Below are 19,872 nucleotides of genomic sequence, written 5' to 3'. Positions count from 1 at the left end.
TTAGGATTCAAAATCAGCATACTGATTGCTGTATGGCTAAAATAATATTTTTTTCCAACAGAGTGCCACCTTTTCAGTGCTTTGTCAGCGGCCCGTGTTTCTCCTAACACATTCTGACGTAGGTTTACATTCCGTATTATCATACTGGTTAATGGGTTATGCGGCTACCCAGGAGCTCGCTCCAACTACCACAAGCACATTTTTGAAGAAAGTGAAATACGACGCCTCTTGCGTGAACATGCGTGCTATCACTGTTGAAGAAATCAAGACGATGCTAGCAATATTGTTACTTCCATCCAGGCGCTCCTAGTGGCGCAAATGCCTCTCAGAAATGTAAAAGACAAGTTTCGGAGGCATTGTTGCAGGGGCTTTGCCGCATAACTCTAGTGAACTGCGGTGCAACACTGGGCCAAAGCTTAGGATTTGGCCCATCTGTATTTTGCGAAGCCTATGATCTTATTATCAAGTTTCGAGCTTGATTCTAGTTTTAACCGAGAGTGCCAATATTTCACCATTAACAAACAGTTATACATTGTTTCACAACAATGTTTTAGCGTTTGCCGTGACACCACTAGGATGTCTAGAGTCGGTTACTTACCGTTCGGCATGTTCAATTAGGGTTTGATTTAGATGCACAATAATAAAGGCTGAATATTTATAAGGTAAGATGCCCTGACATAGATAAGGTGGTCAAATAAAAAAGATCATGATATCTACGCACAAGACACCCAAAATGACGGTACAAATTACGCTTGTGTATCGGGTCGGGAGGAGTACTGATGAAAAGAGGCCGACAAACCGAGTGATTAGTCAAACTTGTCATTGCTAGGGCAATGTATGGAATCCGATAATACCTGCTTGGCCCAGCCTTGGCGAGAAAGGTCTCGCCGAGCTTGGAGATCTTGTCTTGTTTCACAGGAGACAGTTTGTAATTCCCGTTTTTTTAGTGCGAATGCACTTTATAAGCGACCCCAAACCATCCACCGCCGCCGGCGGTGGCGGCGGCGGCGTCGGCGGCGGCGGCGTCCGCAGTGCTCCTCTATATTTAAAAAAGAAACAGCATCCGGCGCCAGGTTTCGATCCGAGGACTTTGCGGCCGCAGCGCGACGCTCTACCGACCAAGCCACGGACGCGACGCTGATATCAGTGTTAGTGACGCGCCTTATATCTTTAACGCATTCAAACTACGTCGTCAGCGGCGTGCGTTGGCGACTCAGCGGCGCTATAGCGGCTTGATAACTGCGTGGTGTACACGTGATACTACAAACCCGATGGAAGAGATGGGAGAGAAGGCGGCGAGGCGGTGGGCTGCGGGGGCCGAGCGCAAGCGCCGCAAGCGGGCCGACAACCGTGCATTCGCACTTTCACATTCTCCCCCTCGGGGAAATGCGGGGGAATTTTTTTTGTATCCGTGAACTCTGGCAGTAAAATCACCCGTGCCTCAAAACACAGACGGAGATCGGACGCCTTTTAATCTAAATTACTGCCAATGACAATCCGGGGATCGCTGCCAACGTTGGCTCAGTCTTGGCCCTTGGCCAATGAAATAGCGGGACGAGCTTGTCGATCCTCGAGTGCTGCCCAATAAATAAATACAATGATTGGACATCGGCAAATGTTGCTTAGAAGGAATTAATAGGAAACTTTAAATGCTTTTTGTAGTTATCCATGAATGTATCTGCGTATCACTAATTACTGTATTTTAGCTACTTGTTAAGCTTGATGTTCAAATTGGCGAGGACTAACTCCAGCTATGTTTGTGGTGATTGTGCGAGTGCGTGTCGATGTCTTCATTTGGGGCCTGGCAGAGCACTGTAAATGGAAACCCGTGCTCTGAACGTCATGAGCACAAATTACCCTTTATTACACTAGAAGTCGCGAAGAACTCTGGAAGCACATTCAGTGGACCATATTACGTACATTAGTAGCAAATGCATATTGCCAAACTCAGACGCTATCGCGCACACTAGAAGCATATTTTCTAGTTCAGCTTCACCACAATACACTCGAGTGACCAATCTCTGCCACCAACAAAGCAAACTTATCTAATAACAGTGACATGGGTATTATTTGTCTCAAAAATTGATATGCAGTAGGACACTATGCTCGTGGAAAGGAGAATGTTACTCTTTCATTGCGTGATGCCACAGCTCAGACCAAAATTCGTGCAGCAGAATGGCGAGTTGGGCTAGTTGGTGAAATTGCATATCCAAACTTTCAAAAAGCGCAACACTGTAAAAACGCGACACAAGCGAGAGGAACACAGGACGAGTTCTTTTTACTCAACTGAAGTTTAATCAGGAAACACGATGAACATTTAACCTCACAGTCACCAGACCACGCATGCGTCACCCCCAAAAACCAGATGGAAACAACGCAAAAACAGAAACAGAGAAACCCACAAAAACAAAAAGAAAAACTGCCACAATGTGTGCACCTTGTGACGAATGTGTCACTTAGGCATCTGTTTCCTTACACGTGAAAGAGATTGCATATCTCGGCAGCTAGTGAGCTGCACACCTTATGGTAGTTGTTTTTGTATTGTGGGTTTTCTGTTTTTTGTTTTTGGGTTTGTTTCCATCTTGTTTTTGGTGACGCATGCGTGGTCTGGTGACTGTGAGGTTATATGTTCTTCGTGTTTCCTGATCAAACTTAAGTTGTCAGTAACAAGTGCTCGTCCTGTGTTCCTTTCGTTTGTGTCGCGTCTTTACAATGTTCCGCTTTTTGAAGGTTTCGACATGATCAGAACAAATTCTGGGCCGAATAGTATGCTCGATCTCGCCATCCGCCTAAATTTCACACTTGGCTGCACAAAGACTTATTGAGTGCATTGTGATGAAACTGAACCACCATATTGGCTTAGGTTGCAGCAGGCTCTAAATGTAACGACTTCACATTAGGGAGCCTTAAACTACGGTTAAAAAGTACTTATAACTCTTGATTATGGCTCCAGACTGTTGAAAATTCTTCGTAGCCACGGTATAGTTATTGTGCAGCACCTCCTTCTGGAGCAGCTGCAGTATTTATTGTATCTCAGCGCTGAAACATAGCTGTTTGCAAACGGAACAAATGGCGATTTGTATAGAAACAGCTCACGTTCTACGAAAGTGAGATGGCGAGGTATGATAGCAGTAATAAACCACATAGCTATACGTTCATGCGTCAGTAACCTCGAAGTTATTCAGCCGAGTATGGTTCAACAGTTCTGCTGTTCGTATACGTAGCAAACGTGGCTTCTCACACGTTATATTGCGAAGTGCCGACTAAATCGCTCCATTTAAAGCTGCTGGATTTCAGTTGGCGTTACCGACACTCAAGAATAAGAGACGAGTGAAACGACCATTGATGCTGCTCATTTATCACTAACTCAACTAGCTTTAGCTCAGAATCGTTATTTGGTAGCCTTTTTCCTAGCTTTTCCTGAAAGGTGCGTTAACCTCTACAATGGGCGGCATGTGTTTAGTTAAATGAACCACACATGGGTTCCTTTCTCGCGTATTAACCGCGGTGAAACAGCACTGAAACATTATAAAAACTTGCTGAGCACCATAACCCGCCGGATATATATAGCTGCGCGTTCTTCTCTATGCGGATGTAACTAACATGTACAAGGCCCGTGGTAATATTGGTTCAGTCCGCTTTGTTAAAGAAAATTCAAGAAAAAAATCTGTGTAAAATTCTTCATTGTCAGAGGTGGTGCATCACCCGGCAGCGACTATTGTGAAAATAAATTCGTACAATTTCATGTGTACCTTTTTTATTGTAGTTTAGCCAAAATTATATCCGTCGACACGGTTTCGTACAGGACAGTTTAAACCCCAGATAGCTCCGGCCGTTTGGAATGTTTTCTCGCCTATAACCAAGTATTTTGCTTTCGTTTATGAGGACTGGGGTAACGCGAGAACGTTTCTACCTTGCGCGTGTGTTAAACGAATCCTCCTCGGCGTTTCGCGGATACCAGGACTCTGTAGTTTCTTTTCAGGCGTTCAAAAGAGATTCAAGCCCCAAAAGGTAAGCTGTTAGGACGAGGAGCGGGAGATAACAAAAGAAAGCGGAATAACATCAATAGCAAGCATACGCGACGCCGCTGTTCTCTGCCGTTGCTCTTTATCAGCCGGCTGAAAGCAGAACCACGGCGGATAGGGAAGCGCCCGGAGGCTCTGCTTTCTCGTTCGGCTTACGTTGGCTCTCCTATCTGCTTCTATGGGCTTTCTCCCTCAGGCTGCAGTGACTCAGGCGCTGTTTACAAAGGGCCTCGCAGTAGGTGAGGCTGAAGCTACAGCTTTGGTTTCTGTGGACGTCAGCGTTATATGCGTATACGCACCCCGCGCGTAAAAGAAAGCAGTCTCATAGAAAATATAATTTCTTTAAGTGCCCACAATGTTGACGCACATTTTTTTGTACTTTACTGGTTCATGCATGTTGAGAGGGGGCGAGGGAGAAAAATGCGATATCACAGTAAAAACATATTTTTCTTTAAAATATTGTTGTTGAAAGCTTGGTTACAAGAATGTGGCTTTGGTCTAGTTGTAGCGGTATTTCATGACTTCGTGCAGGGCAAAAAAAAAAAGGACAAGGATAGAGAGAGGCAACGGGCACAAGCGCTAACTTCCAACTCAGCTCTATCGAAAAAAAAGCGCTACACGAAGTCATGGAAAACTTGTTGTTGAGCTAGTTGGTATTGGAGCCTTCATATGTCGTCGTTTCGTTTTTCTTTTTGTTTTTCACATTTTGTAAGGTTTTTTGCGTTGTGGTTACATACTTTCAAGTTTAGCGGATACTATCGCGGAAAACTTTGACGGTGGATTTGGTGCCATAAATCGATTTCATTGCGGCTAGAAATTAGCAGCAGGGCTGACGCCTTTTTTAAACACATTTTTATTTATGTAACAAAACACATAAGCGATCATTGAGAATGGCGGTTCGGATGTTGCGGGTCATGGTTTTATCATCCAGTTTGAAGAAATGTCTGCTTAGGCGATGTTTAGAAACCTTTCAGACGTTAAAATGCTGACCGGCGTCGTCACAGAAGCGCTATGAAAAAGCTTTTGATTCGCTATTAATAGGCTTGTACAACGTTGTCTGAGTTTTCGTGACAGTGTCCAGGTGTCAATCGTGCCATTTTTAAAGACGATAGTCTTTCTTGGGCTACTTAAACCCAGAAATTTTGGTCTGTCTGTATGTCTGTATGTTTGTCTGTCCGTCTGTCTGTCTGTGACTCGATTCAGCCACCCGGCCAAAGCAAAACAATGCCTGCGCAATAGTCTTATATAGTCACAGCTAAATCTACCCGTCTATGTCCGGTGTAATGTTCATACTTGTCAACATTGTTGAAGAAGAACAAGACATTACGCAAATATGAGACAACAAATCAATACAGAAGTGATATTTGCAGTGTTCCTTTATAAAAAAATCAAACATGCTTGACTTTTGCGAAATTAAATACTTCGTCAACTGCAGAAAAAGAATTCCCTCCGCCGTCACCTGCTGTCGTCCGCGCCACTATAGCTTCTGGCGCCATTTTAAGAAATCAACCGGCAACAGTTACGCAAGGTTCCACTAGATAGGTTCCACGTTCTGCTTGCAACGCACGTGGAGTAGGGAAACGCGGTTCTATAAACGTTGAAGTAGGGCGCCTCGATTAACGCGCGTCTTCGCCGTACGGCAGCGTTCGCATCGAGACACCCGGTTTGTAGCAGTGGAACGCGGGAAATTTAAAATGATTTAGGCAAACCTTTGGCGTCTTTACCTTGGGAGGAGCGCGACGCAAGAAGAACAACATGAGAGGTGAGCGGGAAAGCGAAGGGAGGCATTTACTTCGCAAAAGCAGATAAAGACTATCGTCTTTTGACGGCATTTGCAACGAAAGGAGCAGATACGCTGCCAATTTTTTCCGTATGGTTCGTATAACGCATCACGGTATATTTGTCTGGTCCCAAAACAGCAACTTGCAAGGCAGTTTTGCAACACCTACTCTGGTATTCTGAATCCTTTCTCCACTCGAGCCTCCAGTGAAGGAGGTCCTTGAAATCGACTTCCCCATGCATAAGCATTGTACAAACCGAGCGGCTGGAGCAGACGGAGTGGAGGAAGGACTCAGAACGAGGCCCTTATTTTAAGACGAACAAATTGTCCGTCAAGTTAGGATGTGTACGAGAAATCATAAACGTCCTTACAAAATGCGGCCGTTACGCGGGTGCTGCACTCGACTTACATTATTTCGACCGGGCCGGAACCGCAAGAATCTGGCAGATAAGTAGAAGCTGAAGTTAACGACGTGTTGTAGATTTATTCGAATCGAGTAATAATATTACATCATTAAAGCCCGAATAAATGGTTGTCAGTTGTAATTGTATGCACATACTGTAAAGGAAACAGCAAACGTTGTTACGCCGAGCGCGCGTGACGTTTATTGAAGCGACGCTGACAATGCACATGTGTATTCTTCGGTTGGTGTATATTCTCCCATTGTGTTACTTCCGGAGGTGTCGAAGGGAGCTGGATGCTGGCCTGTTGCCCGTCATGCGTGTATTTTTAGAGACGTGCAGCAGTAAAGTTTAGTTACCATACGCGTCTCACTCTCCTTTTTCTCCTCGCACGGGCTTGCACGGCACTGCAACACGGAGGTGGGCTTCTGAAACAACAGAGAACGAGGGTGGTATGAAACGTTTCCGTGCAAGAAAGCGGCGTTCTGGATGCTCTTTTTGGCACATGTTCTCTAAAAAAGGAACCATTAATTATCCACAAGACAAAATACTTACATTTTAGTGAGCACAGAAGCTGTTTGGGCCTCAATGCAGTAACGCAACCTGCATTGCTCTATACTCGAACGCGCAAGACGAAGACACGGGAGAAGTGAACAGAACAAGCATTTCTCCAGGGCTGGCCACTTCCTCTCGTGTCTTTGTCTTTCGTGCCGTCCAAACAGTGCAACATTTTCAACTCACCTGGCTGAAAGTACTGCTAAAAGGAACCACCCATCGCGTAATATGTTTTTTTTTTTCTTTATTCGCCGTTCAGGAATATAGAATACACAGAGCTTGCCCTCCCAAGACGTTACACCAGTTCGAAGTTAAAAGCTAGAAATAAAAGTAATACGACCCAACTCCACAAATTGTAGCTCAAAAAATGGGAAGCATATATCGGCTCAATTACGTGAAGAGCGTATCTGCCGTTAGCGATTGTTTCGGTGTGACGTGACTAGAACCGTTCTTGGGTGTCATCTGTCCAGATAAGAACATCGCCGTTCACCGCCATACCATTGTCAAACGTGAAGTGAGCGTCATTTTCAAACTTATATTACGGAAGACACCTTCATTTCTAGCCAATGAAATCTTGCACTTTTATGAAATATCTACCGTGGCCGAACGCGATATAATTTCGTCTGAATCCGGTGCACTATTTTGAAAGTTAGCGCTCTAACCTATGTTATAGAGGACGCGTTTCTGAGCATAGGAGGGAGAAATTCGAAATTCTTGTCGTTTCCAAATTTTATTTCAATGCCTTTATAATGCAACCGAATGCTGGAATTTCGCATGTTTATAACTTTACATGGTTTCCAAATGTACCTCATACATGTTCCGGTGCACTTATAATTGACAGGCTCTTACCCGTAACAGTATACGTTTCCTATTGAAATAGATGAGCTGAAAGGGCCCCCCAAAATGATACAGAAAACAATGGCAAAAAACATTTTTGACGTCCTGTATCTCATATCTCCCGCGAGATACCCATACGACTGCCCGAAATGCCACGCACCCAATACGACCTATCACTTTGTGGGAATGCCCTGACCGGGTCTAGGTCTTTTCGGTACAGGGCGGTTCGGTACAGGGCGTTTCGGTACGGTCTTTTCGGTACACGGGCGTTTCGGTACACGGGCGTTTCGGGACACGGGCGTTTCGGGACACGGGTGTTTCGGGACACGGGCGTTTCGGTACAGGACATTTCGGTACGGGACATTTCGGTACAGGGCGGTTCGGTACGAAAACGAATTCGAGCGAACGTTTGAGGCTGCCAAATTCGCGTGCGTCACGCACGCGAATTTGGCAGCCTCAAACGCTGTTAACAGTGTTAACATGAGAGTTGCAAGCACGCAAATCTCACCTGTTTATTACAACTGTTGTTGCTTGTATTTCTGCGTTATTTTAGGCCAGTAGACATTTATGCGGCCTTGCCAAAAAAAATGCCCATTTGCGTAACCGTAGCCACAAAATGTATAGTTTGTCCATTACTTCGTTTCTTTAGCGACAATATCATCATGTATTTCCTACCCGCCACGGTGGCTCAGTGGCTAAGGCGTTGCGCTGCTAAGCATGAGGTCGCTGGTTCGATTCCGGCCACGGCGGCCGCTTTTGTGATGGAGGTGGAAAGCAAAAATGCCTGTGTGTACGAGATTTCGGCACACGTTAAAGATGCCCAGGTGGTCAAAATTAATCCGGAGCCCTCCACTACGGCGCGCCTCATCGCCTGCGTTGCGTCGGCGCGTTAAACACTACAATAAAAAAAAGAAATACTAAATATTCGTCCTCTCACGGGGCTGAATTTTTTATTTGCGCCCTCGCGTTTCCCATCCCGTCGTCGCCCACGTGATCGCTTGCGCTTCGGCGCATTCTGCGAAAAACACCATGTCTTGGTACCCAGAATGGTTAGCGGCACGAATGTCAGCTGGAGCCCGATCTTAGGGCGAGCGTTTTATGCAAACTCCGCCGCAAGCCATGCACGCTCCTCCCCCACTCCCCGTGCGTCCAGAGAAATTCCGGGAAGACAGGTGACTGACCCCACGGGGAACCTCCATTGGGATTCCGCAGCCCCTCCCGTCCAAAATTTGGTCCAGAAGAAAAAATTTACGGGTTTAAGGAGTTTTCGCTGCATGAACATATCAGTTAGTTCTTTCATTTGTTTTTGTTTTGATTTGATTTCGCGCACGATCTCTAGGATCTATTTTTTAAGACAGCTAATATTGTGATTATTTAACGCCTACTTACGAATCCGCATACTTTTCAAGCGATTTCTCCCGTAGATATTTGTTAAGGATAGTTCCTCGATCCTGTTTCATTTGTTTACTTTTTGCATAAATGTTCTTTGAATCGATTATTCAATTACTTAGACATTCTTTTATATTTTGTTCTGAGTAGCGAAGTTCTTTGTCACAAAAGTACCGTATGTAAACTTCAGAGGTACCAATAAGCCGTGATCCAACGTGGCTCCTATTCGGGGGCGCTGCTTTGACGTGCATTTTTGCTGCGGGAAATACACACTAAGCGCTCTTCCCGGCTATTAAACTAAGTAAACACCAATCTTATAAATAAGAATGAAATGGTTTAACAGTGAAGTTAGAAACATTATCCGTCGGAATAGTAGCGCTAAACTGTTACACTGGGTTTTTCACTAACATAATCCCACGCGATTTGAGTTGCAGCGGCTCATTTTAACCTACAGCATGCCTGTTGCAGTCGGCACTTGTTTTTTTATATATATGCCATGTATAATGTCGTGCCGACACCTGCTTCTGCGAACATCATTATAACGGTGTGCGGCTCAAAAAAGTACTTATTATGGGGAGCAGCAGGTGACATTGGTCTCAGGCCACGACCATATTAGCAAAACGCCAAGAATTACAGATGAGCAGTTCTTGCGAAGATGAATAACTGTATGTATGCTGCATAAAACATTGCAGAGTGCTTTCAACGTCATTACACAGCATTTCCAAATTTTACTCACAAACACAATAAACCCGCCGCAGTCACTTCTAACTACGAATAAGTCGGGACGGAAGCGTGCGGCAAGGTACAATAGGTTCCTTCCGTAATGCATTGCCAATAACACCTCAAGTACTTGCGTTATCAGAAGAAAGCAACGCACACAAATGCAGAAACACAAGAAATTGCAACTTCTTCGTCATTACGTTATAAAGGGACAGGTTCCTTCCCCGTGCGGTGGGACTCGTTCCCGCAGCCGTTGTCGAAGGGTCTCCGCAAAGTGCAAAAAGAAAATATTTACCTCACTGATTTTCGAGAAAATAAACAGGTGATAATAAGTCGTCAAAAGAAGGAGTGAAAAAACACGATGAAACTGTCACTGATTTGTTATATAACATTCTGGTGATAATAGGTCGCTAAGAAACAAAATAATGAATACTTATAGGTTGTCGGAATGCTAGAAATATCGCAGCTAATGTTTAACAAATCAACAGAGGTTTTTTCGGGAAGGCCGCATAACCAACTGCTGGCCTAAAATAACGCAGAATTTCGAATAAGAACATCTGTAATAAATTCCGCGCTTGTAACCACCCCGTAAACAACGCCCGCAGCCCAAAGCACTGGCCGAAATTCGTCTTTGTACCGAAACGCCCGTGTCCCGAAAGGTCCGTGTCCCGAAACGCCCGTGTCCCGAAACGCCCGTGTACCGAAACGCCCGTGCACCGAAAAGACCGTACCGAAACGCCCTGTACCGAAACGTCCTGTACCGAAAAGACCGGAGCCGTGCCCTGACCACCCTAACCCTGGCCCTTCACCGTCCCCGGAGCAGTGGAAATGCGGGCTGACCAGAGCTCGGCTCGAGGATCAGGTCAACCTTTCTCCCGGGCTAGGGCAGCGGTTACGGCATGCGGCTCTCCGGACTAGGAATTATGCCACCCACTTTTCCTTCTTTTTATTTTATTTTTGCCTTCATCAAACGCTATTCATCAACACCATGTCAAAATTGCCTAAAAAAGGAACCGACACCAGAAAAAAAAACCCGGGTTCTTCCCAAAATAAGCTTCGTGTGAAACGAAGCGTCAAACACTGTATGAACAGGTTATTGAACAGGTTATGAGCATGTACTTACAGAAGTACACCGCGGACCTCCTGCTGTTCTGGTTGTTCTCTCTAATATTGAGGAAAAACGTTCCAAGTGAGCGCATAACTTTCAACCTCAGAGTGTGTCCCCTGGAAGCATTTATGTAGTGGACCTCAGCACAGCATGTCAACAATTCTTGCGCGCACTGAATATTACTGATCCGTTTAAAGCTGCAAAATATTACGCAAGACGTAATTTTCGTGAAGCGTCGAGAAAATTATGCTCGATCGACACGCGTGCGTAGAGACATTTTTTCCGCCTATGCTAGATGCACACTCAATCGATGTGCTAAATGTAAAAAAAAAATAAGAATTGGTGTCGGTATATTACAACTGAAAAATGACGAAAATTTTGCTGGGGCGCTGAATGCCTTTATTTTTGTTTTTTTACTGGCGGCGTATAACACCCCCCGAAAAATATTTCTGGCTACGCCACTGATCGCAGTACGCAGGCTCTCTCTAGCTGTTATGAATCATGAAAATGCTTGCATGCTTGCACAGTTTTTCGCGCTTGCTTCAGTTACCCTTTGGTAATCATGAAGTACTACGTGGTAATCATACGTGCTTGGATATCATGACGTGCTGACGCGATCACGTTGACTGTTCGTTGAAGTCAAAGTCACGGCAACTGCAAAGTATACAATTTAAACCGAACAATTTGGGCAGCTAAAAATTAATCGTATATAAGCGGAGCCATTTTGTTGCAAATACACCTCTTGAATGAGAATGTTGGGATTGCATTTTCTCGAATCTTGCTGAAGTATAGAGCCCTTGTGATCTGTGTACATCTTCATCGGATTGCCTAGTGCTCCCAGCCGTTTATTCATCCCATTTTTCGCGTTGCACGTAGTGTTCCACGTTGGCCCAAAATAGGACCGTGTCAAAAATTACACCTGTACTGCATATGTTGTAAATGGGGTACAACGCGCACCGGAACGCTGAAATACAGCTAGAAAAATCTTAGAGAACCAAAAGCAGAAAAGCAGCATAGAGTTAAACAGCTAACGGTAAAACACAGCTACCCTTTCTGCAACGCAAAATAGGGAGGTTGTGGTTCCAAGAAAGGCGTTTGTAGATTCAGATACAATAACGACGCCGGGATAGTGGTATACCTTTTTTCCAGTGATACCAGTGCCTGCGATTTGGAGTACAACAGCTCAAATGATCTTACGGAGCGTCGAGTACTTGTAGGGTTGTTCGTTTTTAGGCTTTATATTTTTTTCAATATCGGGGGGTAAAAATCAGGTGCTATTTTGCGAACGGATATTCGGGGAGAAATGGGGTGTTTTTGTGAAACCATTCCCAAATTAGGGTTTTTTTCGGGTTAAATCAATAGATTTACTGAGTTTATTTTAATACACTCAGTTTGTTTTACAGGGTATCGCAATCTTTTTAACTCTAACGCTTAAAATTGGTGTTTATTTCAAGCTGATAATCTGGGGGACTTTAGGGTTCTCTAGAAAATGCTCTCCAAAATTTGGAATTAGCTTGGAAATGAATAAGTAATGACAGTAAATGGCATTCATAACTTCTGGCAAATGAAATATTTTGTTCACGAAAAGCTGGTCGTCGATTGTTTTCCCACCATCTTTTACATACATTATTGTGATCTGCTTGCGCAACCTGTCGGTCTTCATTCGAGGCCTGTCTGATCGCTGAAGGTACCTCAACGGGAAGAATGTTCTTTCGACTACACAGCTTCGATTAGCTATGCACAACAATGTCAGGGTAGCATTTTCTATCCTGAGGTTGCAGTTGGTATAGTCGTTACAATACTGAACGAGTTCGGAAGGTGTGTTTGCGTGCTTACTTCCAGCAAGTACTGGTTGAGAACGGTGGAACCTCAGACCATAATTGTCAGGTCGCTCCTTTGACAAGGTCCATTCAGGGAGAAATCGGGTTTAGCCCGAGTCTCCTTAAACATGTTCGGGGTGTAAGAATCGGATAAAATCGGGTTTTACCCGAAAACGAACAAACCTAAGTGCTTGTTATATACTTGAACCTCTGGACAAGCTTGGGACTTTCAGAAATGAGACAACTACTTGACGACGCAAAACTACATAATATAAAGAACAAAACAAAAACTAACGCATTCGAGACTCACGAGACAGATGCTTTTCCTTAGTTCCAGCCAATAATAAGCAGCTTTAAAAGCATCAAATAAGCCGGAAAATAAAGGTACACAGCTTAGGACAAACATACATCGTGAACAGCAAAACCGTTTCCGGCGTTCTGTTCACGTTGGCTATATGCCAATGCATTAAGCGTTTGAATTTTGTCCTGCGTTTACGTCAATGACAACCTAGCTTCCAGTTGTGCAATTCATTGGGGTAACATCTGGCTGGCCTAAACAAAAATAGTTAAATTCTTTGGTAACGGGCCATTCGATCGGCTGAATCAATAGACTGATCATTGAACAACCAGATAGAAAAATCCTAGCATGAGGAATAAGCAAATACACTCCAATCGCTGCCTGCATGCAGTTTTGGGCGCAAGGACGTTTTAGGGGTTTCCATGTTCTCAAGTAGGCTCATGAGTCAGTCTCTAAGCGATGCTAACTGTGGATGTACCTATGCATTAAAGCACCATCGCACGTATACCGTTATGCAACCAAAGTGTCACATGCTGTGTAGGTCAAATCAGCGAACCCGAGGGTTACACTTGGCGATTAAGTCAGAAATTGCTCATGGTGCCTTAATGGTATGTGTAGAATTACTACATACAAATGCAGGAGGCTCCTGATTGAACAAGATGAATATAGTGCGCTGTAGAAAGTATGTGAGGACCAATAGTAGGGCGTGATGGCGGATTGGGCTCAACAGATTGGGGAGATATTTGTCCGCAGTCGACTAGCAGCGTATACTTGTTCACGTGTGTCCGTAAACAAGCATTACCAGCTTTTTATAAATGTCGTAGCTTTTGTCAAGAGCCGCTCGCTAAAGGATTTGAGTTTCCGGATCAAAGCCTCCTAAATAGTGCAAACGAATCAGCGTCTGTGTACTAGCAGGACTCACAAGATCCTTGAAATCAGTAAACATCAAGTCCTCGATGGTATATGGGCTCTTGGTGAGTAGTCAGCCACCGCGGATTGGGCTTTCATGACTGTTTCTGTTAGTTTTGAACTCTTTCTGGGGGTTTTTAGCGCACGCCTTCGCGGTCACTGCCATGGCATTATCTTTATTTGAAAAAGAAAACACGAAAGAATCTGGCATTCAAATCCACCCTAACTTTGGCTTAGATGTGAGCGGTGTTTTGACGCCGAAACGTATATAATTTTTGGTTGGTAATTATTTATAGAGACAAAGTTACTCTTAAGGGGTTAGGCGCAAAGTGTGAGGACCACGCATTGCATACATTATTTTACCCTAACGACACAGTACGAACTACCGTCACCACTATATAGCGAAGCTATTCCTTGACGCGCTGGAGAGCTCTAGTGGCAGCAAAAAACAAAGTGAAATTTTGCTTAAGAAAAACAGGGCTGTGCGGTACTTTCGCACTCATTAGTGCTCCGTGCTTGCAAATTTAAGCTCAGTGATTTCGTCACGTCGCGAAATTTGTTCCCGCTGAGAAATGGCGAAGCTCCATCATTGCCGGACTTTCCAATATATTTCAGCCGTTTGTAGCACCCCGTCCCCACTTTTTCGCGTGCTGCTGTCGTGTGTTTAGTATGCGCGCGATTGTGTGAGTGCGTGCGGGCGTACACGCCCCGGTGTCTCAACTTTGTCCTTGTTACAACAGTGAAAGGTAAGCCCAAGATTAACACCCAAGGTTGGAAAAGTTAGTCCCATCTCAAAGATAATTTTTCTGTACACGGCCCCACTTGAACACTCGTTATTTTTACCTACTCAGTAATACGCTGTTAACTCTCTTTCGCAACCCGGAGCTAGTGTCTAGTTTAGATATGACCCGACATTTACTACAACTCACGACAGGTTTTAACGATTTCCCTCTGGCGTCAATTTCTCCACAAGGTTTGTGCAACATTCAGGCTCCGGCCACGTACTACACGGTTAGTAACTTTGTATGCCTTAGCCATTTTGTTGTTCATGTATGCCCTGTGCATTTCGCTGCTGGTTATACGCAATAAAACGCGAACACATGAAAACGTCACGAAGCAATCAGCAGCATGTCCGAATAAGAAGGTGAGAAATATTACATCCACGTACGAGATTTATGAATAGTGTTGTGCAGTTTCGAGCAACTTTTTCGAAGAGATCTGCATATATAGCTGAAGTGCAGAGCCTAACAGCCGCATCCCTTTACTGTTGTGGTGTCAGTCTCTGGTAATAACGTTTTCGTTTGTGCACGAATAATTCCATCTTTTTTATATTCATAGGCCCATGTACTTTTTTTCCTGTTCATCGTAATGTAGCATCTACAAAAATCGGCAATACACGAGCGGCACAGCTAACCGTCAGCTCCACGTGTTACACGTCAGCCTGCGAGGCGACCCAAATCTACCGCCGAGCTCAAAACAATCGCATGTTCCACCGAAGTCGATTGCAGATAAGTTTCGTCGTGTAGAGGTTTTTCGGTGCATGCACGATTGTTCTATAAATGTTCGGCCTACAAGCAAACGCGAAGCCATCTCTACGGCATCGAGGACTTTCAGCGCCGTGTGGACTGCCATGCTAAGGCCACGTTACATGTTGCAAGTTGTAATATATATAGTACTGCACACTAAATAGCACAACCCATGTATAGACATGCGAGGTCTGAGTACGGCATTCACACAACTTGTCTATCCCCTGATTCGTTTCCGATATGGTTGATAATGCATGCAGTGACTGGCCGTCACAGTACTATGCAATTGATTACATATTGCATGTCGGACGTGAACGAAAAATATAGCGATAATTTGTAGGTGGAAATTCATGAACAAAGAATGAAGCGTAAGGTTTGAGACCACGCACGATTGCAGGGGGAAAAATAACAGAAAATATGAGGAGTGAATGTAGTGCCGAACTTAACACCGATAATATTTAGCACGCATAGGACTGTGTCTTGTATCTTTACGAATGCACATGTAGAGTTTATATAAAAATAAGCATGGTTTCAAGTGGCGTTCGATGTGCAGCATAGTTAATATTCACACATGTGTGTGCGAGTAAGCGAACAGATCGAGAGCAATTAAGGTTAATTGTCAAAGATATCTGGGTCCCTGCAGTTTGTGTACTTCGCGATACCAATCAAAGAAAAATCAAGCCTCTTCATCAAATGAATGTTTCACAACTTGATTCCATGAGCATATGGCCCATATGTGTACGAAAGGAAGTTCTGACGTTTTCTAATCGTTGTGCAGCAATATGTGGTATTTCTGAACTTGCCTTGATTTGTACATACCAATACCGTTCCGTTATCCACAGGGTCCCTTCCCGTTACCATGCGTAGGTGCTTTTCCGCGGGGTCGCGGTGTTACACTCGAACAGCCAAGAAATGCCTGTACCTGTAACAAAAGAAAAACCACGAGACAGAATTTCCCCATCTACATTCCTCAAGTTTCGCACACCTCATCCCTTGTACATCAACGCATTTACCATATTCCCCGACCAAAACGTTCTGACTCGCTTCGCAACTTTTAATTTATCCGCTAGTTTTGATGCTAGCGCGTTTGGGGCCATAGCCTTGATGTTACCTTCCTCGTTTATCAAGAGGCATTCCCTGAAGTGAGGTACGAAACATAATAGGACATTTCTAGAGTACATTGAATTGGAGCTGCGCGTGCAAATATCAACTACTTTATTTATTGCTACTTGTTTCCAGATTTGACGATCTCCAGAGTATTCCCACACTTTCAAGTGTTTATGCACGTGCTAGAAGCGCAACATTGCAGTACGATGGTGTGGTACAGCTTCACCACAATCCATTCAGTAGCCCCATCTATGCAGCCAACAGTTGGCCTTGTGCCATTAAAGGACAATCATAATCATCATCATTACCATGCAGCCAACAATAAAATTTTGCCGAATGGCAATGTCAAGCGCAGGATATGGCTCTGTCTGAATTGTTGCCGTACACTGCAAGCATGGCGTTCTGAATTTGCCCAGTGCCACAGCGAAGATCACATTTTTAATGCACGATGCTGTCACGTGGGGGCTTTACTTTGTTGGCGGTACGGATTGTCACTCGGGATTGTTTTGGTGAAGCCGAATCTCAGGACTGCCTTAAAGTAAAGTTACATCGTGGGAGAACACGTTGCCTGACAAATTAGGACAAACAATTTCGTGCTTAGTCAGTTTTTGTTTTGTGCCCGGATGCTTAGTAAGGAATAGAAGTCGTGTACTGTAGGTCCCTTTACAACTTAACTTCTAGATGTCTAATTACAGGAAATGGAGTGTTTCGCTTATGTCAAAATCTCGATCACGCACTTGTAATAAAATGACTGCATATACCGGCAACCGTACTTCTTTTCTTGGGTGCTGCTTAGAAATGCGCACTTCATTTGTTTTTACAGGACATATGGTTTAGCTAACAGGCCATTGTGAAGTATGATACCACACGTCACCTTGTATCTCCAGACTGCTGTTGATTCCAAGCGTCTGATCTTTGCGATAAAAATATCTCCTGTCCACTGTTGCAGTATCCTCGATATCTCGTTTCCACCTATAGTCTAAAAACGTGAACCTGTCATTCGGTTTCTATAAATATTTTCCCAAGAATATATCTAAAGGCGCTGTGATGAAATTTTACGTTTAAAAATGCTCAGCAACATATTCAGCCACTCTTTCTCAAAATGCTGTGCAACTGGCTTTCCAAATATAGTTAAGAGTAGTTACTTCATGGGTGTACAAAGGTTGTAGTTTTGATTTGGAAATAGATGACTGTGCATTATAAGAAATCAGCGTATCCATATATTTCGCTGAAATCTTTTCGATTCTATGTATAAGCGGCACCAACTACTCGATTACCTTTTTTGATTTTTCTATAAAAATTATGACTGCTGAATATTTCAAGACATATGTACCACGCATATGGATCCAGCCAACTTTAAGTAATCAATGATTACAATGATTTCCTTAACGAGTTTAGCATTTGTTTTTGCAGCGCCTTGTATAGGCATTTTTTTTTCTTCCTTCCTTCCTTACGTATTGTTTTTCTGTGAACCATCTGGTGACATGACTTTGAAAAGATTTGACACTATAACGTCTATGCCGTTCGCGCGAAAGTTTATCAGTGCCTCGAGCGCACACGCGATTTTGTTACGCCCAAAGATAGTATTTTTAATGTAACTTTAGACATGGCAAGGGCTATTTACCGTGGTAGATTCCATATCAAGGGCGAACGGTGATTTCATAATCGAATTTAGCAAATTTTATACGATACTGCTGGCTATCGAAACCTGCGGAATGTACTTCATGACAAGTAGAAACTTACAAAACAGGTTAAGTACAAAGTCATAGACGTGAATATTGTGCATTATACGTTGCGCTCAAAAAACCTGTGAAAATGTAGCAGAGACTTTGTATTGACGGGAGAAGGTACAGTTGTCGACTAAAACCTTACAAAAAAAATAATAACGCGCACACGAAAAGGTTCTCTACCGTATCGACTTCGCATATTTCGAACTTTACCCAGCCTCGTGTTAGCGCACTGCAGAAAGCACCGCACTGTGCTGCACCTAAATTTCGATCGATCCCTCTGATTGGTTCGTCACGTAACATACGGTGCAACGCGAATATATTTCTTCGTGCGGCGGCGTTCCGAAAGGAAGTCAGCATTTCGCCTACGGCGCTGTCTTACAACTTCTGAAGCCACTTCCTCGAAGTAGCCTGGACATGGTCGGTGAGGAGAGGCTGCCTTCAGCGAACGGGAAACAGCTGCGGGCAAGTGGTCCCGCGACGTTGGCACGAACCACGCACTCTTCTTCCAGCGAAGGAATGCGCTTTTCTGACAACAAACAGCCCTTCGCTGCAAGAATGGCTTGTGGTTCACACACGCTCCTCCCGCCACCGCCGCCGTGACCTGGCAGAAAAAGAGGGGAAGATTATAAGAGGAGGAGAGGTTGGTGCGAGGGTTATGGATGGACGGTTGTAGCGCAACTTTTTCGAACCTTCCATCCACCTGTTTACTTTGTCATCATAAACGAGAATAAAAACGCCGATAAAGGTATTTTAATATTATTTTCCCGTTGTGCTAAAACTAACATGTCATGGTTGTAGAGTATGTTATTAAGCATGAGCTCAGAACTCTCGACTACTGTTGGCTTCAAGAATCTAATGTTTGCTACAAAAATGTTGTTTCAATTATTTTCCACCTTGACATTGTGAACAAGGCGCCGAAACGTTTTGTTTTCTTTTTCTTTAGTGAACGATTTTGGTGGGCATTTTTATTGTCTCCTGTTACCATGATCCATCCCGGCCTGACGAGCTTCCGTTAAACCATTTTCTTGACTGTTCAGTAATTTAATTTGGTTCAATTTAGCTGGTTTACAGAAACCAGTGATTCGTAAATTTTGAAACATTACATGCAGTGTGTTCATTCTTACTTCATTATCACAGCGCAAACTATTCGCTGATACTCGCCTGATGTCCTCATGCTCCGACACATTGGTCAGAGTTCAGTTGTAAGTAAATGCGCTCAAACGTTATCGTACATCTTATTACACGAGGAAAGTATTTCCATCTGCTAGCAAGAAGACTAGGTATGCATCAATATTACCCGTAACTATATTTGACGTGGTACATTTAAGGGCTAGATGCCTAAATGAGTATGCATCAGTAACAAGTGTACTCTTCGCCGTGACTCTCCTGTAAACCTGTAAACGCACAAATTCAAAAATAATGGTTGGGACGCATGCATCCCAGGCAAAGGCGAAACATATATGCAAAATCACGTGTATGCATGAGATTTCGGGGCACCATAGAAATCCTCGGATTGTCCAACTGAACAAACTTGAACACGCCTTCGAGACTCGTATGTCGGATGTGTAGTTTTCGCACGTTAAAGTCTAAATTTGAGTTTTGAGGAACGTGGACTAAGACATGACGGCTAGCGGCGTTGTTCCCTCTCCCTTTTTATTCTTTCCTTT

At 44.0% G+C, this 19,872-nt stretch overlaps 1 long non-coding RNA gene across 1 annotated transcript; it reads right to left on the bottom strand.

The window, feature by feature from the left end:
* Positions 1-6,402: 6,402 nt before the first annotated feature.
* Positions 6,403-19,323, bottom strand: LOC144178904 (uncharacterized). Its single transcript, XR_013324094.1, has 3 exons — positions 18,585-19,323; positions 16,188-16,290; positions 6,403-6,634 (listed from the first exon to the last, which is right to left on the bottom strand). It is a non-coding gene; the product is annotated as an uncharacterized LOC144178904 (long non-coding RNA).
* Positions 19,324-19,872: the final 549 nt, after the last annotated feature.

Source organism: Haemaphysalis longicornis, unplaced genomic scaffold (genome assembly GCF_048455015.1).
Source record: "Haemaphysalis longicornis isolate Haplotype H1 unplaced genomic scaffold, Haemaphysalis longicornis Haplotype H1 scaffold_4, whole genome shotgun sequence".
NCBI lineage: Eukaryota > Metazoa > Arthropoda > Arachnida > Ixodida > Ixodidae > Haemaphysalis > Haemaphysalis longicornis.
Note: the sequence above shows the minus strand (reverse complement) of the source record. Positions and strands in the feature narration are given on the sequence as shown.